Source organism: Lepidochelys kempii, chromosome 2 (genome assembly GCF_965140265.1).
Source record: "Lepidochelys kempii isolate rLepKem1 chromosome 2, rLepKem1.hap2, whole genome shotgun sequence".
NCBI classification, from domain to species: Eukaryota; Metazoa; Chordata; order Testudines; family Cheloniidae; genus Lepidochelys; species Lepidochelys kempii.
Window position 1 is genome coordinate 122,132,754 of NC_133257.1, and position 20,157 is coordinate 122,152,910.

The 20,157-nt window shown below is 43.0% G+C and overlaps 1 long non-coding RNA gene across 2 annotated transcripts in view; it reads right to left on the minus strand.

The window, feature by feature from the left end:
- The window catches only part of LOC140907074 (uncharacterized), a 41,237-nt gene that overhangs the window by 20,804 nt on the left and 276 nt on the right, over positions 1 to 20,157 (minus strand). Inside the window, exons 1-2 of one of the 2 annotated variants that reach the window (XR_012157359.1) lie at positions 12,801 to 12,988; positions 4,851 to 4,947 (exon numbers count right to left, since the gene is read on the minus strand). This is a non-coding gene — a long non-coding RNA (uncharacterized lncRNA). Of the gene's footprint in view, positions 1 to 4,850; positions 4,948 to 12,800; positions 12,989 to 20,157 lie in introns of those variants that run through there. The other variant, XR_012157358.1, reaches the window with a different exon arrangement.

Below are 20,157 nucleotides of genomic sequence, written 5' to 3' on the forward strand. Positions count from 1 at the left end.
GTTTATGAGAAGGTCATACTAGACAGTATCAAAGCCTTACTAAAATCAAGATATACCACATCTTCTCCTTCCCTCCTATCTACAAGACTTGTTACCCCGTCAAAGAAAGCTATTAGGTTGGTTTCACATGATTTGTTCTTGACAAATCCGGACTCACTGTTACTTATCACCTTATCTTCTAGATGTTTGCAAATTGATTGCTTGATTATTTCCTTCATTATCATTCCAAGTACTAAAGTTAAGCTGAGTGGTCTATAATACCCCAGGTTGTCCTTATTACCTTTGTATTGATCAGCACTATACTTGCCCTCTTCTAGTCCTCTGGAATCTCTAGTCTTCCATGAGTTTTCAAAGATAATCACGAATGGCTCAGATATCTCCTCAGTCAGCTCCTTGAGTATTCCAGGCTGGATTTCATCAGGCCCTTCCAATTTGAAGACATCTAACTTGTCTAAGTAATTTTTAACTTGTTGTTTTCCTATTTTAACCTTGGATCCTACCTCATTTTCACTGGCATTCTCTACACCAGATGTCTGATTGCTAGTAATCTTTTTGGTGAAAATTGAAACAAAAAGGCATTTAGCACTTCTGCCATTTCCACATTTTCTGTTATTGTCTTTCTCTTGCTTCTAATGCAGGGGTGGGCAAACTACGCCCTTCAGACATTTTAATCTGGCCCTTGAGCTCCCGCCGGGGAGCAGAGTCTGGGACTTGCCCTACTCTGCACAGCTCCCGGAAGCAGCGGTGTGTTCCCCCCTCTGGCTCCTACACATAGGGGCAGCCTGGGGGCTCTATATGTTGCCCCTGCCCCATGCGCCAGCTCTGCAGCTCCCATTGACCGGGAACAGTAGCCAATGGGAGCTGCAGAGGTGGTGCCTGCGGACGGGACAGCACACAGCCACATGGCCGCACCTCCACCTAGAAGCCGGGGGGACATGCCACTGCCTCCGAGAGCTGCTTGAGGTAAGCGCCACCCAGAGCCTGCACCCCTGACCCTCTCCTGTGCCCCAAACCTGATCCCCCTCCTGCTCTCTGAGCCCCTTGGTCCCAGACCAGAGAACTGTCCTGCACCTCAACCCCTCATCTCCAACTTCACCCCAGAGCCCACACCCCTCCCTGTGCCCCAACCCCGTGCCCCAGTCCGGAGCCCCCTCCCACACCCTGACCTCATTTCTGGCCCCACCCCAGAGCCCTCACCCTCTCCCATACCCCCAACCCCCAATTTTGTGAGCATTCATAGCCCTCCATACAATTTCCATACCTAGATGTGGCCTCAGGCCAAAAAGTTTGCCCACCCCTGTTCTAATGTATTTGTAGAATGTTTTCTTGTTACCTTTTATGTGTCTAGGAAATTTAATCTCATTTTGTGCCTTGGCCTTTCTAATTTTGTCCCTACATGCTTATGTTGTTTTTATATTCTTCCTTCGTATTATGATCTAGTTTCCACTTTTTTTGAGTTTCAGATAATTGAAGATCTCCTGGTAAGCCAGGGCGGTCTCTTGCCCTACTTCCCATCTTTCCTACGCAGTGGGATAGATTGCTCCTGTGCCCATAACAACATCTCTTTGAAAAATTGCCAAATCTCTCAAACTGGTTTTCCCGTTAGACTTGCTTCCCATGGGATCTTACCTACCAACTCCCTGAGTTTCCTAAAGTCTGCCTTCTTGAAATCCTTTATCTTTCTTTTGCTGTTCTCCCTCCTACCCTCCCTTAGAATCACGAACTCTACCATTTCACGATCACTTTCACCCAAGCTGCTTTCCATTTTCAAATTCTCAACTGTTCCTTCCTGTTTGTCAAAATTAAATCTAGAACATCCTCTCACCTGGGTGATTTCTCCACCTTCTGAAATAAAAAATGGTCTTCCATGCATTTCAAGAACTTATTTAATAATCTGTGCCCTTCTGTATTATTTTCCCAACAGACATCTGTGTAGTTTACGTCGCCCATCACGACCAAGTCCTGTGCTTTGGATGATTTTGTTACTTATTTTAAAAAAGCCTCACCTACTGTGGCATTATATGATTAAAGTATTACCATTGTTGCTACCACTGTTGTATAATTGCAACAAATCTTGTGACAAAGTATGTCATGTAAGGTGTCAATGGAAAAGTTATGGTTTGCTGAATATGATTATCCTATTTGTATGCATGTATCATTTTTGTATCCGAGGTTAGGAATATTGTCTAGGTACCTATATTTTAAATGTGTTTGCTCCTGTGGTAACACACACAAGGTAGTTTGCATCCAATCTAGCCAACACATTGTAAATGAACTATTCTAGGTGATGACCCATCAACAAACACAACGGGCCATGGAAGAAGCTTATCTCACCTGATTGATTTTCTTATGGATGTTCTAGCTAGAATATGGGTAATGGCTCTGCTATGACTCAGAGTATTCAAGGCATGTGACTAGATCATGTCGTATTGAACTCCATCTTATGCCTGTACTTTTCCACAAACTGTGCTGAGGGCTTTGCTTGGGACAATGAAGTTCCCTCCACATGGCAGAAGCTATAAAAGGCCCTGGAAACATCTCCATTTTGCCTCTTTCCTGCTCTGATCTCTGGACTATGGACTTGAGAGCATTTTTCAGCAAGGGACTGAGGACGTTCCAATCATTTGGAAGCAACCAGAGACTCAAGCCAGCAGTTTATTCCATGACTGTTTCAAGCCTGATCCAAGAACTTTGTAATTATTGTATGTATTTGATTCCTTTAACCAATTTTAACTCTCACCTTTCTTTTCTCTTTAGATATTAGATATTAAAGGATTGGCAACAGATTGATTATTGGGTAAGATCTGAGTTATACATTGGCCTGGGTACGTGGCTGGTCCTTTCGGATCAGAAGAACCCTTTGGTTGATGAAATTGGTTTCGTAACACTACTCATCATTAAGTCTAGTGTCTGGATGTTGCAAGGACACGAATACCTAAGGAGGCTGCATTTCTGACTTCTTGCTAGCCAGTGTGGTGAGACAGCAGTTTACTTTTGTGGCTGGTTTGGTATATTTTATGGAAGAACCACCACCAGTTTTGGGGTGTGTCTGCTCTAGTTCTAAGCAGTTTGTCCTGAATTTGGTATTCTCAGTTGTGACCCACTGAGGTATAGTGACACCCACCTCTTCCAGGTTAGGTGTTCTTTTGTAGATTCCTACCCATGACATTGCCCTTGTTTTTTTAAGCCCATTTATCCCTACCCAGAGATTTTCAATAAGTTTGTCTCCTATTTCCATCTCAACCTCCAGGCAAGTGTATATATCTTTGATATACAAAGCAACACCTCCTCCCTTTTTTCCCTGCCTGTCCTTCCTGAGCAAGATGTTTCCCTCTATACTAATATGCCAATAATGTGTATTACCCCACCAAGTCTCTGTGATGCCAGCTATGTCATAGTTGTGATTATTCACTAGTATTTCTAGTTCTTCCTGTTTATTCCCTCTACTTCTTGCATTAATATACAGACATCTAAGATACTGATTTGATTTCACCTCTGTGGTCCCTCTTGTCTCTCTTTTGTCCCTGCTATAATTGCCCACACTCCCGCCAGATTACCCAGGTCTGTTTTTGATTTACCTCAGGGTCTTTGTTTCCTGCCACCATCACACCTAGTTTAAATCCTGACCCACTAGGTTGGCCAGAATGTATCCAAATATGCTCTTCCCTGCCTCGATAAGTGGACCCCATCTCGGCTCAGTCTTTCTAGGAAGAGCATCCTGAGGTCAAGAAGGCCAAAACCCTCCTGGTGACATCATCTGCACAGCCATGCAATCATTCACCTCCAGGATGCCTCTGTCTCTGCCTAGGCCCCTTCGCTTGACCAGAAGGACTGAAGAGATGACCACCCTGCACTCCCAGAGCCCGGTAGTCACTTCTGATCCACTCAGGCTCATACCTCACAGTATCACTAATGCCCATATGGATGAGTAGGATGGAGTAGTATCAGAGGGCCTTATGTTCCTTGACAATTCCTCTGTAACATCTTGTATATGGGTCCCTAGTAAGCAGCATACCTCCCAAGATGCCATGTCAGGCCTGCAGATGGGTTCTTGGGAGTGGTGGCTGCAGTCTTCCAGCCTTAAGGGTACAGAGCTTCTCCTCCACCACCTTTGGGGGCAAATCCTCATCTCTCATTGCCAGGGCTGCATAATGGTTCTTCATTATTATGATTGGTCGATTGGGAGTAGGGGTGGAGCACAGCCTGCTGCCAGAAGTAACCAGGGGCTAGTATCCTCCCTGTGGCAGAGCCATATCTACCTCCCCCGGGGGCATGAAAGCAGTCCTCTCTAGCTGGATATCTTCCTCAGCCTTGGAGGTCTCCATATGAATATTTTTGATGAATTCCTCATGCACATAGATGCTCCTCAGCCTCGCCAGCTCCTCCTGTAGCTCTTCCACCTGCTTCCTGAGAGACTCCATGAGCAGACACATTTCACACTGGATGCCACCCCCAGCCTGGCTTTTTGTGACTGGGCAATGCAGGCCACAGTCTCTGCAAATCCACAACAGGTGCGGAAGTATCCCTGGTCAGATTCTCTGTCTGGATTCAGGTGCAAGTGGAGGAGACAAGAGCAGCATTGGCACTGGCCATACGGCCTTCCCTAATCATAATAGGTTTCCCTCCCACAAACTCCCTTTTGCTGTCCCCTAGATCACTTGGCCTCTGGCTTTTAAGTCCTTCTCCTCCTAAGTCAGCCCTATCCCCTCATTAATCACACACAATGGGAGGGTGATCACAAGGATGATCCAGGGAACAAAGGCTCAAACAGTTCCCAAACTCAATCGCAACAGACACTGTAACTTTAACCTGAAGGAGAAAAAACCAAACAGCCAAACAAGCTCACTCACCCCAAACTTAGCAACTGCACCTTGTTCAGCAGGGGGATCTCCTTTTCACCCTCTCGAATTCCCATGGTTGCTGTCTCCTGTTCATTTCACCTACATGCTGTAATAGGCATTTTATTAATATTTTAATTCTATTTTTCCAAAAGTAAATAAGCCAACTAGACCAGACACATATCAACAGTGACATAAAATAGCAATTAGCATCTCAATTAATTTAAAATAATTTATCCACCGGTAAACTAAGGATGGTGGGCAACTGTACCTATGTATGGGCTGATATAGCAAGCAAATAGGGATTTGGATATTACATGTAGATCTCACATGTACATTAATTTTAAAACCTAATGCAACATGGGTCTTATTAAAATAAAAGCAAATCACTAGACCATCAGCTCTCTATGATCAGCTGAACTGCTGCATTATACTTGCATGCAATATCCAGCAGCTTTGTCCAAGTTGTGGAAAACGGATCAGTTTTGCTTAGTGAATGTGACCGCCAAGCTTTCCCATTGTAATGTTTTCAATAGAAGCTCAAATCAGTTTGACAGGGTGGAGGGAAAGAGGTTGCTCTGACCCACTTCTCCATGTTGCACAGTAATTTGGCAATGCTGTGGTGTGTTGTGTATGACAATATTGTTTATAGCACAGCTTCTCTTTTCTAATTTTTCCTTTCATTCTTGCTCACTGCTTTGTTTAAATAATCCAGAGCTATTCTCATGGCTTCAGGAATGGGCTTAATGATCATGAAGGCTATTTCTCATACCCATTCAGCCGGTGGTGTCTTTGACAGAGGCCTTTTCTGCACTCTAAGAAGAAAATCTGCCTAAGGAAGCATTCTGCTTTTTTGGTCTCAGGTCCATTTCGGAAGTACAGTTTGAGTTTCTCTCTGATGCTTTTGCCCAAGAATTCCTAATGACCTAGGAGAAACTTTTTGAAAGGTTAGACCCTCAATGGAACCTAAGGTAACTTAGAAGACGCTTTCAGCCAGTGCTCATGCTCCCTGCTACTTCTCTACATCACATCACTTAGTGTCCAGAAGAGAGATTTTGTGTTTTACAAGAAGAATGAACAGAACAACAATATGCCAAACAGGGAGAGTAGCACCATGATTGACCAGCAGACACAGACTGAAAGGAAGTCAGACAGAGGTGGCAACAGGAGAGACTGAGGGAGCCCCACATCAGAATATCCCATAGTGGCGACAGCACGTTCCTGAGAGGCGTGGGAGACTTCTCTTCAAATCCTCTCCCCTCCTCAGGCAGAGGGGGAAACTGAAACCAGGTCTTCTACATTCCAGCTGAGTGCTTTAAGCACGGGGCTCAAAGTTAAAGTGGGCACCATCACCCCCTCGCCTGCCCTGTGTTTTGTGGAGAGTGATGTATGTGCCTAACTCCTCCCTCATAAGAAATGACTTGGGTGTCTATGCTACCTTCTTCCAGTAGAGGGGGACCCAGTTGTGGATCGCTAGCAGAGTTAAGCACTGCCCTGCACCCTGGATTTAGGCACCTATCTTGGCAAGAGCGGCAGGGCTTAGGACCCTCTCATCAGCAACTTCCATTGGCTAGTTTAGGCTTCACCTGGTATTCCGGCTATTGTAGATTGTATTCCAAGGTGCTTCTCTCTCTCCCCATTCAGTGCATAAGGTGCCTAGGGGCCTAATTCAGGCTTTGTGGATTCCAGTGTGTTCCTGCGGTTTTCTAGACATTGCAACGCATAAGCCTCTTTGTGGATCCAGGCCTCCCTCCTTTGGGAAATCAGGGACTGACATGGGTGTGGCAGGGCAGGTGAGAAATGCACTTCTGTGCAAGCGCTACAGTAGTTCAGTCCCAGCAAATACAGACATTGAGAGATTTGTGACAAATTACTGCTAGAAGTAACCACGCTACCAGGTATCTGTACTGGAAGGAAGCAGACCACAAAAAAAAAGAGGAGGGCTAAAAACTGAGAAAATTGAAAGAGATGATTAAGGGGAAAAAATTAAAAAGATGGCAGATCAAACTAAAAATAGCCCTTTTGACAGTTAAAGGAAATTCATTTGACAGGGTACCGTTTCTTTCTTCAAGAGTGGTTTGTTATGCAACAGATGATACTGAAACCAGCTCCTCTTATCTGAGCTGTCAGTTTAACTGACAAAAAGGAGCTTGTTTTAACATTACTGCAGCTCCAATAAGTTTAAACGTTTTTTCAAGCATGTTTATTTCAGGGGGCAGCCCAGTAATTGAATGGACAAGAGATTAAGGTTCATGTTCTGCAAAACATTTGCTTTCATAAGCATTCCTTAAACTTTTATCTCTTTATTAAGATGTTAAGCCCCTATTCTCTATCCCTGTCAGACTCTCCAAGGAAGGGGACTGCTGTGACTGTAATGTGCAACAGAAAATTTGACACCCACAAGAAATTCGGTGTATGGAGAGTAGGAAACCACTCTGACCACTGAAGTCTGCTTTTCACCCATTAAGGCAGAATCACATGAAATATAGATGAACCTTAAATGTAATATCCTTCTGGACACTGGTGAAAATGAAAGAATAGTCCAAGTCACTTTATTTTGTACTTGTGGAGGTTAGTCCCATTAGAACGCAGTACAAAATAGGTTTAATATGAACACAGTCACCTTGACAAGTCCATATTTTTTCCAGCCTTATCTTTGCTTATTTTAGTTGTAATTGTTGGAGAAGTGGGGGGGAGAGGATTGCTCAGGTGAATGATAATGGATATGCAGAAGCTTTCACCTCTAGGTCTAATGTAGACGGGATCAGAGGGGAAGGATAGGCTTTGAAAGACCCCATCTCTTGCTTTTTCCTCTTAAAAAGAGGGTTGTGGGGGATTAGGCTACTAAAAGGCCTGTCATCAACCCCCTTGTAAAGATGATTGAGGCAGCTCACCTTGATCTCCACTGAGGGTGAATTCCACAGCCATTCACCACTCTTCCCCTGGTCCGCACAGGCTGTGTCTTGCAAACCCTTCATAGAATCGTAGGACTGGAAGGGACCTCAAGAGGTCATCTAGTCCAGTCCAGTCCCCTGCACTCATGGCAGGACTAAGTATTATCAGACCACCCCCAAAAGGCGTTTATCTTGCTCTTAAAAATCTCCAATGATGGAGATTCCACAACCTCCCTAGGCAATTTATTCCAGTGCTTAACTACCCTGACAGTTAGGAAGTTTTCCCTCACGTCCAACCTAAACCACCCATGGTGCAATTTAACCCTCAGAGACTAACAAGAACAATCTTTCTCCCTCTTCTTGTAACAACCTTTTGTGCACTTGAAAACTATTATGTCCCCTCTCAGTCTTCTCTTCGCCAGATTAAACAAACCCAGTTTTTTCAATCTTCCCTTGTAGGTCATGTTTTTTTAGACCTTTTTGTTGCTCTTCTCTGGACTTTCTCCAATTTGTCCACATCTATCCTGAAATCTAGCACTCAGAACTTGTCACAATACTCCAGTTGAGGCCTAAAGAATCCCTATTGCTCACAGTTGTTGATGTATGCTGTAGAGGAGATGACTGGCTGTTTTTAAGATAGTTAGACCAATGCCCATTCAGGGATTTAAAGGTAAAGACCAGGACGTTGAAACAACTTTGAAAGTGGACAGAGAGCTGGAGTGCATTGCAGAAATCAAGTATGATCCGTTTCTATTGGTCAGCCATTCACTGAAGTTTCAAGTGACTTTCACTATTAGTCCCAGGTAGAGTGTGTCGTAGTAGTTCAGTGTGGAGAGATGAATCTCCATGGCTGAGAATGTATCTGAGAGGAAAGGGCACAGTTTCACTGCTAGTCAGTGATGAAAGAAGACATTTCTAGCCACTGTTGCTATTTGAGCATCCAGAGCTGTGATAAATCCCTTAAGATTCCAAGATTGTGCATTCTTTTGGACACTAAAAGGCAGATAGTTACCTTCAGTGCACAAGAACTCTCAGCTCACTAATTCCTCAGAATGTTTCCTTCTTTCTATGGCCACTCTCTTACCCGTATCACCTCTGTTGAGGCAGCTGTCTGTTATCTTTGTGCCAAAGCAGCCCAAGACAGCTGAGGGCGGGGGTGGGATCTGGCTTGTAATCTTTAATTACATAATCATAGATTCTCAGCAAGATTCCTGCCTCATTCAGTACATAGGTGAATGCCGCACAGTGAACTATATAGGTCAGCCATATTTATTTATATACTTGCCATTCAATCAATCAGCGCACACCAAACAAGTTGTAAATTAGGCAGGGGTCCTGTAAACGTCTGCTTCATTCATTACTTTATTATCATGTACACCAAGGTCTCATATGATTTTCAACATGTCACATTTGCTCTTGAAAGAGCTTGGTGCATACAGAAGCTTTATTTAGACAACCCAGTGTGTAGCTAGGATGTGGCATTACAAGAACGTGCAAACTATATAGTTATCAATATTTTCCTATCTCCCATATCTTAAAACTGACTGGTTCAAACATCATCACATTTAGTAAAGTATTTTTATACTGGCCACAAGCCGCATACTGAGGGAATGTCTACACCACAAAATTAAGTCAACCTAATTTAGGTCAGCATATAGCTGCCATGGTAATTACATCACTTGTGCGTGTCTACACTTTGCTCCTCGTGTTGGCCATGTGTGTCCTCACCAGGAGTGCTTGTATCGATTGCACTGTTGTTTGAAGGGCTAAAACAGGCTTATAATGGTAAGCAAGACTCAACTTTAAGGTTCAGTTACTGCTACCCCATAATAAAGACTACTCAGGAACCTTTTTCCTACATTAAAACCTGTATTAATGGCACAGCAGCACCACTATAGTGAAGGTTGCATCCTGACTTCTGTGGACAGGTTGATCTTTTTAAGTCATGTAAAATTGACATGCATAATTAGATTCCTTTGAAATTTCGTTTCCCTCCAGAGGGTACTGTGTAGGGGTATTGAACCAAATTTGGGGTCATTTGAGCTAACGGTTGCAAAGATATAAGCCCTGACAAAACTAGCCATTTACAAAAAGAGATAATGTGGGTCAAAATGGTCTCAATTTGTGAAGTTTTACCGAAGGTAGTGCATGACACCCATTAAAGCTTTTAGGGACCCAAACTGAGAATAGTATTTAAGAAAATGTACATTTTAAAAAACTTTTTATTAAGGCAAAGCTACAATAAAACACTAATTTACTACATCGTACATTACTTATTCAGGATCAGATTAATATTCAAAGAACCTGGCTAAAGATTCTGGCTTGCTGGCTGGGAAGCCCTCGTCCTCTGAGTATGCTTAAAAGGGTAACCAAATTTCTAAATACCTATCCTCTTTTTGGCTTTTCTCTTGTGTGTGGACTTGGTGTGAAAGCTTTTGCGTTATGAGGACAGTCCATATTTTACTATACCACAATTACACAGAACTCACATTTTTCCAGTAATATGAAATACAAAGTCTTGCTAACTAACAATAAAAATAAATTAATTTATTGTTCTGTTTAAAATGCAGATCTTTTACTAGAGCATTAAGTAACCAGGTCAGGGGATCCCTAGGAAGCTGACATAAGATGAATCTCTAATAATTTCCTCCCAAAACGGTCTAATTCCTGGACACAACTACCACATGTGCAAGTATGTTCCCCTTTCCACCCATCCATTCCAACACAGCATCCCCCCAGTAGCAAAAAATATGATGGATCTTAACTGGAGTTAAATGCCATCTATACAGTAATTTCCCCTAGAGAGAGAGAGTCATCAAGATCAATTTCTTTGTCCAAATCTGTCTGCCATCTTTTCATATGAGTTGTTTTCTTATCTTTTTCTTCAATCAAATTGTCTACATCTTAGAAATTAAATCTTTTCTCCTCAAATGTGGTTAAAGGTCTAGATAGACCTGCTTTCTATCCAGATTTCACAATGAAGTGTTTGACCTATACATATTGAAAATATGGAACCTTTATATTATTACATATTTCTTGACATAATTTCAAATTAGGACCCAAAAACAGCTGTCCAAATCAAGTAACCTCATCTCTTACCCACGATACAGTACTGCCTTTGGATAAATTCCTGATTATTAATGAAAGTAGTTAAGGGAGAGGGCCTTGGCAACAGGAATTCAAAAAAAATTGTCCAAAGTGGTTCTGGATGAATGGATGATTTTTATTTTTATTTTTTTTGGTGACCTAAATGTCTTTTTAACCCAACTATTACTATGAATAACTATATTTGGGCACCAGGATTGTTCGAGTTTTATCCAGGTTGCATGGTCTATTGTTATCCTAGTTGATTACAGCTTAATCATAGAACCATAGAATATCAGGGTTGGAAGAGACCTCAGGAGGCCATCTAGTCCAACCCTCTGCTCAAAACAGGACCAATCCCCAACTAAATCATCCCAGCCAGGGCTTCGTCAAGCCTGACCTTAAAAATATCTAAGGAAGGAGATTCCACCACCTCCCTAGGTAACACATTCCAGTGTTTCACCACGCTCCTAGTGAAAAAGTTTTTCCTAATATCCAACCTAAACCTCCCCCACTGCAACTTGAGACCATTACTCCTTGTTCTGTCATCAGCTACCACTGAGAACAATCTAGATCCATCCTCTTTGGAACCCCCTTTCAGGTAGATGAAAGCAGCTATCAAATCCCTCCTCATTCTTCTCTTCCGCAGACTAAACAATCCCAGTTCCCTCAGCCTCTCCTCATAAGTCATGTGTTCCAGTCCCCTAATCATTTTTGTTGCCCTCTGCTGGACTCTTCCCAATTTTTCCACATCCTTCTTGTGGTATGGGGCCCAAAACTGGACATAGTACTCCAGATGAGGCCTCACCAATGTCAAATAGAGGGGAACGATCACGTCCCTCGATCTGCTGGCAATGCCCCTACATATACATCCCAAAATGCCATTGGCCTTCTTGGCAACAAGGGCACACTGTTGACTCATATCCAGCTTCTCGTCCACTGTCACCCCTAGGTCCTTTTCTGCAGAACTGCTGCCTAGCCATTCGGTCCCTACTCTGTAGCAGTGCATGGGATTCTTTCGTCCTAAGTGCAGGACTCTGCACTTGTCCTTGCTGAACTTCATCAGATTTCTTTTGGCCCAATCCTCTAATTTGTCTAGGTCCCTTTGTAATGAGCCAACTCCTTTCATAACTTATTAACAGTCATCCACAGGATTCCATCCAACACTAATAAAGGACAAACAGGTAAGAAAATAAGAAGAAAAAAGGTTGCCCATGCCACCTTCCCTCTACTCTTTTCAAGCAATGACTTAATATCCACATACTCACACTGGCCCTTAGCAGTTTTTGATTCAGGAGATTCTAGATCTTGACATACATTCACACTCTTAGCCAACTCCCCAGAAAGAATACCACACGTGTACAATTTAACAACCACTTCACAGACTTTTACAACTGCCATACACTTACTCAGAGGACAGTCTCTCAACCTTAGGTGTGCATTTCCTGGTTTTTAGAAGTTTGAGTTTTGCTAAACTCAATGTTCTGCAAGGGGACAACCTATCACCAAGCAACCTTAACACAGTTTGTCGTCACTGAATCTTACATACAACCTGTGAGAACACTCCTGTATCAGTCTTACTCCAGATCACTAAATCAAGTATCTGATGTAATATTTTTTGTTTTCTGTTAGAATAAATCATCGGAGAGAAGATAAGTAAAAGGCATGATGCTTCAGGTAATTGTATTTGTGAGTTTGCTGTCGGATATCCAGGCTGTATAATGATAAAGATACCAAAGACCAGGCACAGACCCTCCTGGCACAGTTAACATGATTAAAGTTTGTGAAACTCTGTAGAGCCACTTGCTTTTTAGGGTGCTGGAGTACTGGCAGCACAAGCACAGTATATGCTGTGTGGTTCTTGAAAGCGTTAAAGAAATCAAAAGTGAAAGTGAAATAAACTGATGGAAGCCCTGAGATTTGTGCTGTGTGTGGAGAAGATTTAATTAAAAAAAAATTCCCCGAAATAACTCAAATTTCTTACCATTCCACAAAGAAAGAAAGATTGACTCTGCTCTAGAAAATAGACACACCTGCCGTTAACAATACAGACCACAGGATGGCGTTGTTTCTTTTATTTTTCTGTAGGTCAAAATAAATGAAGGAAAAAAACTTAGTCATATGACAGGTTTCAGAGTAGCAGCCGTGTTAGTCTGTATCTGCAAAAAGAAAAGGAGTACTTGTGGCACCTTAGAGACTAACAAATGTATTTGAGCGTAAACTTTCGTGAGCGTAAATCCATCCTCATCATCGTATCCACTCATTATACTCCACACCTGAACATAGCCATTATATGAACAACATACCCTTATGTCTCTAGGTCTGTACTTTGACCAGTTAACCTTTAACCCCTAATCGGGGATATTGCAAATTATGTATTCCTTATGCCATCGGATCCTAAACCGAACTTTGTACCCCTGGATAATCTGTACCTTATTCCCTGATAACCAGAAACTTCTACGCTTAAACTCTGTAGCTCACGAAAGCTTATACTCAAATAAATTTGTTAGTCTCCAAGGTGCCACAAGTCCTCCTGTTCTTTTTATTCATATGAATGAATTTTTGTTTGTATTACACTAGCAATACAACCGCAGACAATACCTGATGTGAAAAGTTCAGTATCACAGTATAAAATGTCTGCCAGAAATAAAATGTTTGGGTACCTATAGCCATTGTTTATGTGCACACAATTTCCCATGCACTCTGGTCCCAAACCAATGCCCACTGAAGTAAATAGGGGTCTGCTCATTGACTGCCACGGGTACTGGCTCTGGTAGTTGTGAACGCAAAAGAAAGAACAAATACCTTCTGGTGGGTTTTACCTGTTTCCAGCTCAGAGATGGAGAATACAGGGAAGATGGAACAAAATGAAGAGCCAAAGTAGCTTGTGTGATTAACTCTTGAAAAAGCACACAGCATCTAGCACACTAAAGGCAGCTAAAAATCCATATTTTCCTAATATAACTTTTCCATGTAAGCAGTCTAGGATGTAACGTGCTCACCAATGGGAGGGAAAGTGGTTCACGCAACTGTGTGGGAGAAGATTTCTATGTTATGCTGTGGTCTATCTTATGAACAAAAGGTTGAAAACACCTGCCTTAGGACCTTAGGCCCCAGTACTGCAATGAGCTCCATCTAGGCAAAATCGAGGCTGTATATCTGTAAGGAGCTCATTCCTGAATTGGGGCCAGAGATTTTGAAAAAAAATCAAAGACTCTGAAGATCCAAACTGATTCTAGATATCTTTGAACAAGTGTCAAAATATCACATTACATTTTATATTCAGCTTATTTTGAAATACTAGGATTATATATAAAGTGCTAAGTATTTTTTTAAAAGACCTTAAATATGGAATTGGCACTATCAAGTTTGAGACTTTTACTGTGAAAATACTTTCCCCTAACATTGGTACAATAGCAGGGTGCTGGTAAGAAATGGGACACAGTTTCTCAGCTTTCAAAAGTAGAAAAATGTATACGTTTCCTTTTGTCACTTTTGAAAGGGAAAAACATATGCTTTCAGCCTAAAATAACTCATTTTCAGATTCAGGAAAACAGAAACAAGAATGGATGAAAATGTTTTAACACCTGCTAACTAGTCAATAACAACAGTTCTGAAGAAGGTCAACACGAGAGTGGAAAATTGTGGTGGTAAAGATGTTATTGAGGTTGCAGTTGGGGTTGCACAGTTAAAGTTCAATTATATATGAATTATAGGAATAAGATTTCTGAAGGGACATGCTGAGAACTGAAATCCAAAGCCCACTGAAGTCTATGGAAATACTCTTATTGCCTTCAACGGGTTTTGGATCACTCCCTAAACCAAGATATTCCATAGTCTAGGATTTGGATTCATGATCTGAGCAGATTCCTCTCCCTACAAAGATCTATTGGGGAAAGAGAATGTGTTTTTTGTTGCTCAGGAGAAGGTGGAAGAACTTAGCTTTGGAAAGTGGGTGGGCAGAAAAATACAACAAAAATAAGATGTCTAAGGATGATTCTATTTTTTTTTTTTTTTTAAGAAATGAAGTGTGTATGTGTAACATCCCAAAGCAAAGATACAGTATTAATAAAAACTTGTGATTGTTACTTCCTTTGCCGAGGCAGTATCCAGTGTGATTATATTTATTTTTCGCTAGAACAGAAAGTTGACTGAGACATAACCGATTACTTGGTTCCAAAACTCAATTTACATCCTACTCTACAAGACTGGATCTTTTAAAATCTGTTAAAAAAACAAAAACGAAACAAAACAAAAAACTACACACAAAAGCACAAGAAAACACCACCCCCAAAGCAAATTAATTCTTCTGCTGGTACTAGTCACTTGTTCATAACTAAGATTAAGTTTTAGTCATGGGTATTTTTAGTAAAGGTCATGGACAGGGTCATGGGCAGTAAACAAAAATTCCAGGCCCATGACCTGTCCATGACTTGCACTATATACCCCGACTAAATCTTGGGGAGGGGGAAAGCCTGGAGGTGCTGTGGGTGATCGTGGGGGGTGGGGGTGTGGCACTCAGCCCAGGACCCCCACTGGTGCTGGGGCGCAGGGGCTGGCAGGCTCCCTACCCAGCTCTGCGCATCCCTGGAAGCTGCAACATCCCTCAGCTCCTAGGTGGAGGCGCAGCCAGGCAGCTCTGTGTGCTGCCTCCTCCCTGAACACCAGCTTCACAGCTTCCATTGGCCACGGAACCACGGGCAGTGGGAGCTGCAGGGGCTGTGCCTGAAAGCAGAGGCAATGCACAGAGCTCCCTGGCCATGCCTCCCCCTAGGAGCCGAGAGATGTCACCGCTCCCAGGGAACCGCCTCCCCCTCCCGCTCCGAAGTAAGCACTACCCAGAGCCCTCACCCCCTCCTGTGCCCCAACCCCCAGCTCTGAGCCCCCCACCCAAACTCCTGCTGCTGCTGGGGGGCGGTGATCCACGACTGCCCCAGCAGTAGCCGGTGCAGCTGGCTGAGGGGCCGCCCGAGCTGCTCAGGTGGCCCTCGGGCCAGCCGCATCAGCCACTGCAGAATTCACAGAGGTGATAGAGTCTGTGACTTCCATGACAAACTCGCAGCCTTTTTATAATTATTAATCTTAGAGATTCCAGTTATAAGAAGAGAAAAAAGAAATGTCTCAGTGTAAATGTTAGTCATGTTGACCTTAGGAGGGTAGTGTTCCGGCTAGAAAAAACTAAGATGCATCTTCAACCTCAGTTCTGCAAATGGATCCACATGGACAGACCTCTGCAGCTGTATGGAACCCCATAGACTTCAATGAGGCTCTGAATGGATGGAGAACTCTCTCCAGTTGCAGGATCAGCACCTACTGCCCTGGCTATACTAGATAGTTTTAGCTATGCTGGTGAAAACTTCCAGTATGAACGAACTGCACTGGTATAAAATACTGACAAGACCTTTCCCAGTAAGTTGGTCTGGTATTTGCCCTATTTTGCACTTTTGTAGTGCCTACAATAGAGTTACATTGGGTCAAAGTGTTTAAGTGAGTTAGGCTCCTGAGCGCCTACATCACTTTTGAAAATGGGATTTAGGCACTTTTGAAACTTTTACTCCAAGTCTAGACAAGCCCTAAGATGCCTATATGCTAGTGGTACTCACCCTTCCACAGCTGGAAAGTCACCTTTTATGCAGACAGCCACCAAATATTTTTAAATAGCTGGAACAGTTTGTAGTACCATAAAAGATTATTTTCTGCTAAAGCACTATCTTTAAAGCTAAAAGATCACAGAAGTTTCCACTCACCTTACTTAGCTTCTAGAACAAATATAGAGTCAGCCCATCTAGGGTGTGCATGTGGGGGGGTGGGTGTCTATTTTTTAAATTGCCATTTTCCCTAAGACATGCTCGTGGGGGAGAGGGGGAATTTGCTTTATGCCTTGTTCAGACATACAAAGAGTCTGATATGCAGCTCTACGAAGAGTGGAAGACTGAGGTCATGTCTATACTACAAACTTTGATTGATGCATGTTCTGTCAGCATAAAACCGCTGTAGTTAGTAAATTGCTTGTGTGCGTGTGTTCTCACTAAGAGTGCTCGTGTTGCTGTACAGGGCGATGCACCATGGGGAGGTATCCCAGTGTGCAACCCACAGCCATCCAGCGCACTCTCTTTTGGGAAGTTTTGGCAATGCATGGTGGAACAGAAAGGAGTCACACAGGGTGAGTAGGAGTATGGGCTCAGCTTCCCAGCAACTGTCTCCATCCCATAATATCAACACCCCACAATTTTCACACCTTTTAAAAAAAATCCCACAAATCCACACAGCCCTCCTACCTGTCTGTCATCTCTGACAGACACACAGGGGGCTGGAACAATTTGTGCAGCGGGGGTGCTAAGAGCCACTAAAACAAACTGTAAACCCTGTATATAATTGAAACCACTTCCAGCCAGGGGTTGCGGCAGCACCCGCCGCACCCGCAGTTCTAGTACCTGTGCAGATGCATGGAGCTGCACAGCTCTGCACTATTGTCAGAAGAATTGCAAGGAGAGGACGCACAATGCTCTGATATATGCAGAGTTGTGAGAACATGACTATTTCTTGGAGGACAGATTGCTGTGGGACACTCTTTAGTCTGGATAGGTCAAGACATCCATATTTTTACCTTACTTGCTGTATTATACTTATCCACCCTAGACTATTGTGTGTGTTGATTCAGGGATCTCCGGGACATTCTTTATTCAATCTTTCTTAGGTGGCTGCTGAAAAAAATCAAATTTTGTTTGACAGCCCTGGATATGAAATGTCTTGTGGGAAGCAATGCATTATTCTCTCCTAAACTAAAATGGTAAATTCTCATTCCCTGATGTTATTTGCTAATAAGACAGTTATCAAAGACTTGTCTTGCGGGTCTCTGTGATTCCAGGCATACATTTTAAGGGACCAGAGTCTTAAGATCACAAAGCATTGGAATGCCTGAGATTAGAAGCAAGAATTCCCAGTCCTATACTCAATCAACCAGACCAAGTACTTTTATAAATAATGCAAAGAAATTAGAAGGCTATTAATACAAATGGGCAATTAACACTATTTTATATCAAATTAAAGTTTAATGTATTTCCCTCTTGACTTAGACCACTCTTTTTTCCCCTTTATTAATCTTTAAATCCCCCACTCCTATCTTTCCAGTTCCTGAGCCCAGATCTCTCCTCTTTTACTCTGTCTTCTTTGGGTTTCTGTTCTTCAGGGATTTCAAGCTACAGAATTGCCAACCCTAAGTATTCAAAATACATGAGATTATCTTAAAATACAGTAACAACTTTAGGGGCTTTTTATCTGCCTTCTCATGTTTGAGCCTTCAGGAGTCCATTTACCAGCTTTTCTTGGCAATCAGCAGGGCTAGAACTTAGTTTTTAATAAATGAAAGATTCTCACATAGTTAGTTACACAGTTCTAGGAGCTCTGGGTTATCAGCAAAACACCAAATGTTGCCGGGCCCATGGTCAAATCGTGAGAGTTGGGAGCAATAAGTTTATGCAGTCATTTATGCCCTTGTTTCTTTTTCTTCCATTTAATTTTTTCCTCTATCTCCTGACACCTGGACCAATCCATATGCTACAGGCTGCAGTCCAACTGCTTAAGATATTATCTCACCCACTTGATATATATTCTGCTAACTGTATTTTTCACTCCATGCATCTGATGAAGTGGGTTTTAGCCCACGAAAGCTTATGCCCAAATAAATTTGTTAGTCTCTAAGGTGCCACAAGGACTACTCATTGTTTTTGTTCTCACCCACTTTGAGTCTTATGCAGATGTCAGAGAGGATTTATGTTGGCAGTACTGCCTATCAGGCTGCATCATCCCTTTGTCCCAGGGTCTGCATCAGTATCTCACTACTCAATCTCTCTCCCTCCTGTTTACTACTTTATTCCACTCAGCCTTCACTTTTAAGGGGACAGGGCACTGGCTAATTGTGTGGCTATAATTCAGTGGTTCTTAAACTTTTGTACCAGTGACCCCTTTCACACAGCAAGCTTCTGAGTGCAACCCTCCCTTATAAATTAAAAACACTTTTTTATATATTTAACACCATTATAAATGCTAGAGGTAAAGCTGGGGTTGGGGTGGAGGCTGACAGCTTGTGACCCCCCACATAATAACCTTGTGACCCCCTGAGGGGTCACGACCCCAGTTTCAGAACCCGTGCTGTCATTGGTTGTGCCTTTGTCTCACTTATCTGTTCCCCTGCTCTGCTTAGAAATCCAAAGCAGTGGTTTTTCTTAACCTTTCAGATTACTGTACCCCTTTCAGGAGTGTGATTGGTCTTGCATACCCCCAAGTTTCACTTCACTTAAAAACTACTTGCTTGCAAAATCAGACATAAGAATACAAAGTAGTTACAGCACACTGTTACTGAAAAATCACTTACTTTCTCATTTTCACAATATAGGTATAAAGTAAACCAATTGGAATATAAATATTGTACTTACATGTCAATGTATAATATATAGAGCGGTATAAATAAGTCACTGTATGAAATTTTAGTTTGTATTGACGCGCTGGTGCTTTTTATCTAGCATGTTGTAAAACTAAGCAAATATCTAAATGAGTTGCTGTACCCCCTGAAAGACCTCTGCGTACCCCTAGGGCAGGGGTGGCCAACCTGAACCTGAGAAGGAGCCAGAATTTACTACTGTACATTGCCAAAGGGCCACAGTAATACGTTAGCAGCCCCTCATCAGCTCCTGCCCACCGGCAGCCGTGCTGATCAGTGCCTCCCCCTCCCTCCCCGCACCTCCCCGATCGGCTCTTTCATGGCATGGCATGCAGGAGGCTCTGAGGGGCAGCAAGGGGGCAGGGCCTGTGGCAGAGCCAGGGGTTGAGCAGCGAGCACCCCCCGGGCACACTGGAAAGTTGGCGCCTGTAGCTCCAGCCCCGGAGTCGGTGCCTATTACAAGGAGCCGCATATTCACTTCTGAAGAGCCGCATGTGGCTCCGGAGCCACAGGGTGGCCACCCCTGCCCTAGGGGTACATGTACCCCTGGTTGAGACCCCACTGCCCCCAAAAGATACTGTTTAAATGTGCAAAACAGTAGGGGCTGGAGCTGGGGGTAAAAAACAGGGAATTAATTGCTGCCGGCTCTGAGGCCTGCCATGTTGTCATGTCCCGTCCAGCCCCCCAATAGTTACTGCTGAGAAAAATAAAGGAACATCCCCACCTACTTGGCATAAATATCACTACACAGCAACAGCCCCAAAACGCTGCACACATATTAGAGAGCGAAAGTATAAATATCAATTCAGGCGGCCCTACACCCTAATTAAGCAGCCGGGTTACAGCCACTTGTGTCCTAATTCCTGGGTCGCAGCACATTGCACGGGTAGGGTGCTGTTCG